The following is a 3,906-nucleotide window of genomic DNA, read 5'->3' as shown; positions in this document are numbered from 1 at the left end:
GAGAGTGTTCAACTGTGTCAAAAGCTTTCATTAAATCAATTTAAAAACAACAGCACAGTGTTTTTTATCTAATGCTGAGACTATGTTGTTAATAACTGAGGAAGTAGCAGAAATAGTGCTATGCTTAGACCTGAAGCCAGACTGAAATAAAGGTAGTAGAAAGGTATGGGTGGGATGGGAATGGGTGTATAAAAATGATTTCAAATGTTCATTAACAATTGACTCAAGTATTTATGCAAGACAACACAGTTTTGTGATTGGACGATAATTATTTAATTCAGGTTTGCTACCACCTTTATAGAGAGGAAGAAAACAGGCAGTCTTCCAAATGGTAGGAATACTGCCAGAGGTTATGTTAAGATTGAAATATGAATTATATATTCAGAAATTAATTGTGCTGAAGATGTCAATGCAAATGGTTCCAGTTTGTCATCACCTCCTGATATTCGTGCATCAATATTGCATAAGGCATCAGCTACCATCCTATTGGAGACAGGAGATAGGCTGAGGGAGTGGTTGGATATATAAGTGCAGTCCATTTACTATTTAGTTTACTTCAGCAGTGGTATAAAGGAAAGATGACTTATGTTTTTTCCACATAACTGTTGGGACCAACACTGTCAAATAACTTACAAGATGCAACAAAATGATCATTAAAAGCAGCACAAATTTCATGGCTATCAGTTATCTGAGTGAGGCCATTAACAGGTAGAGAAGTGCTAGAATTGTTAGAGGTAGATTTGACTATTTTCCAGACTTTACTGGGGTTATAATAGGAATTAGTAAAGGAGAGCAGATAATAGTCAGTTTTGCAGCCTATTTTTGTGTTTATTAGATGCCTCGAGACAAAATCTCCGCCATCGATTTTACCGCTCCACATTCATCACAGGTGTCAATAGTCATGCTTGTCCTCTTGTGGTCGTGACTCTTGTGTATATTTCTTTATCCAGCGAAGAGGAGTGGAGCTTTACCACAGTGTTAATGAGCCTCCTGTCACTTGAACAGCAGGGACGGACAATTAAACGGAAACAGGCAAAGAGCAAGGGAGGAATACTTAATGAGTCATCTCTCCTAGAACACTATAAGATGCAAACAGCAGATGATATCGAGGAATATGTAAAGGTTTTTTACTTTTTATGACAAAATGTGAAAGAGAGCAGTTAGAGCTTTAGGTCAGTGTGCTCTGTTGTTGTTGCACCTGAGCCAGCATGGTTGCAGTTGCCCTGTGGCCCTTTCTTTCTCCTTATTCATGGACAGAAAAGCAGCAGGTAGTCAGTCCCTCCTCCTTCCTCATTTGTCCATCTCTTTCCAACAGCTGTACTCTCACACCCAGAGGGGCGTAGGCAAGGTGTCAGTACACTGACGAGTTAGGACTGCACCATTAATAGCAGGCAAAGGGGTGTGGAGCAGAAAGAGAGAGTTGAATCGTCAGTGCCAGCGAGGCTCAGCTGTACAGAAACACCCCCTGAGACATGGATCAGGTTTTGTCCACCAGTGTTCGTCAGCATGTTTAATTTGTGACCTGGCAACCTGACTCTCCTGAGGGTGGAGAAAAAAGACTGGTGCTCCACTGACAGTGAATAGGAGTTCTTACAATATTATCAGATATATAAACATCATCAACATTCACAATTTGCTCTCAAGATAAAGAATAACATTGCATCCCATTGAAAACTGTGGTGGGGAAACATGTTATCTCTCACCTGTTCCAATCCCAGTTATCACATTAAGAGCAAAATCAATGTTTGTTAATGCACACTTGCATTATATTATTGCAGATGAGTGAGACTGCAATCAGTCTCAGGATGCTGTCTGTCTCCTCTCTATTTACTGGGTCTTTAGTCTGCCTCCACAGAACTAAACCCTTATAGATGGTCTTAAAAGGCTCCGTAAATCACAGTCCAGTCTGGTGGCTCATTACCCCTCCATTCTGTACTCTAATTTAACACTGTGAAATATTAAGGGCCTTACTGCAGCTTCTCTCTCAGCACGCTCTCTCTGCTGTGTGAAGACGGATAAAAATAAAATCACCCAGCTCAAGGTCAAGATGTTTCAGGTCAGAGCTGTATTGATGGAGAGTGGTGTTGATGTTTCACTGTGAGTGGAATTTCACCCGTGGGACCATTTAACAGATATGAAATGTGAGTTTTTTTTCTTATAAAATGCTGTTTCCATCCACAGTGCCTGGCTCAGTGATCCGCACCATCACCCTGAGAATTATGACCTGTGGTTATGCATGAAGCTTTAAGGTGAGTAATACTGCGGCAGAATTCTGGCGACAGACAACATTGTGTCTCCTGTTGCATAATTTAAAGGTGTGATAAACTGTACATTTTACGAGTCGAGTCACACATCAAAAATGATAAACCACAGGTAGGAAAACCAGCCCGTGATAAGTTGTGTGTGTGTAGGAGAGGGATGTTGTACTGTTACCTCAGTGGCCCATTCACAGCCGGACTGCAGAACGCCAGAGGGGGGGAAAAAATGAAAAGAGAGAAAAAACGCTCACAGGGTGAGTAACCATCATATGATCGGTGGTTGCCATGGCAACTGATCCCAGCAGTCAGCCCTTAGAAAGTGAGTCACATGAGTGAATTGAAGGAGACAGGAAGCATACTGTGCATACATGTTGTCAGTTGATGCAGTACTTGTGTGTATGTGTGTGTGTGTTTGTGAGAGACAGAGGAGGGGTGTGTGTGTGTTTTGGAGGTGTCTTGTGATGGAAGCAAAGAACTGCCCCAGTTTAGGATGCCTTCTTCATTTATTCCAAATCATAGAGTGGAACATGATGTGCAGTGGGAATAGTTTTCATTCAGAGGGGGGGAGAAGCAGTTTGAAAGAAATCACCTTCACCGTGAAAACCTGACATAGTGTGAAACTCACTAACTTTTAGCTAATATTCTACTCTGTGATAGTCAAGAAGTTTATCAGTGGGAAAGCAGTCTAGTAGCACATTCCAGCACTAAATACTATAATCCAAACAGCATCCCCGTCCTTGTTTGACTCACACCTTCAGACAGCCTCAGTTTCACTCTGCTTAACAGAGGGAGAATGTTGCCATGAGCTACTCTCTGAAACACTGTGGTCCAAGGACGTAATATTTCAACTGGAAGGGTGAAACCAAGGCTGCACCTCCTCACACCTCACTGACACTTTGTAACATGACAAGCCACCCACCTCTGAGGTGTCTGGATAATGAGCCACATCCTTGTTATTATTTAGGTAAACAATTACATGCAAAATAGCAACAACAAAAAAAAAGGTCATCCAAACCTGTCTGTTGTTTAAAAAAGCCACCCAGTGAGCCAGGAGAGAAATATATGGAGTGTGGAGCGGTGACAGACAGAGCTAGGGGCTTAATAAATTGCTGATGTCAGAGAGAAAAATGACTGTGCCACAAATTATCTACACTTGAGAAACAGCCATTAGGAAACACTGTCTTTCACACCTATTTTAGTCTACATCACTGTGGGCACAAAAGCAAATCATGACATGTCTATTAGGTATTAATGTGAAATACCATTAGTATAAAGGAGGTAAAGTGTTCATCAAAGCTCATAGTGTTGGTGAAGTTTAAAGGTCAGTATGTGGATTTCTTATGCTACTACTACTTCTACAAATACTATTAAAATGATAATCATCATAATAATATTTTGTTTTTTATTCAACTATGAGCAGCTGGGAAAGAAGTTTAACTAATCTAAATACTACAAATGCAGGAGTTTTAATCACCTTTTGCACAAGCATCATATTTAATCAGCTCGTGCCTGATTGAAGGCTGCCTGTGTGATGCACTGATTATCGTCCTGGGAACACTGCAGATGTTTTTTTGGGTTTTTTTTTTTTTTTTTTTGCTTTTTTTTGTCTTTTAGATCCACTGCTGACGTGAGCACGAGCGGGTGAGTC

Source organism: Thunnus albacares, chromosome 5 (assembly GCF_914725855.1).
Source record: "Thunnus albacares chromosome 5, fThuAlb1.1, whole genome shotgun sequence".
Classification (NCBI taxonomy): domain Eukaryota; kingdom Metazoa; phylum Chordata; class Actinopteri; order Scombriformes; family Scombridae; genus Thunnus; species Thunnus albacares.
Note: the sequence above shows the minus strand (reverse complement) of the source record.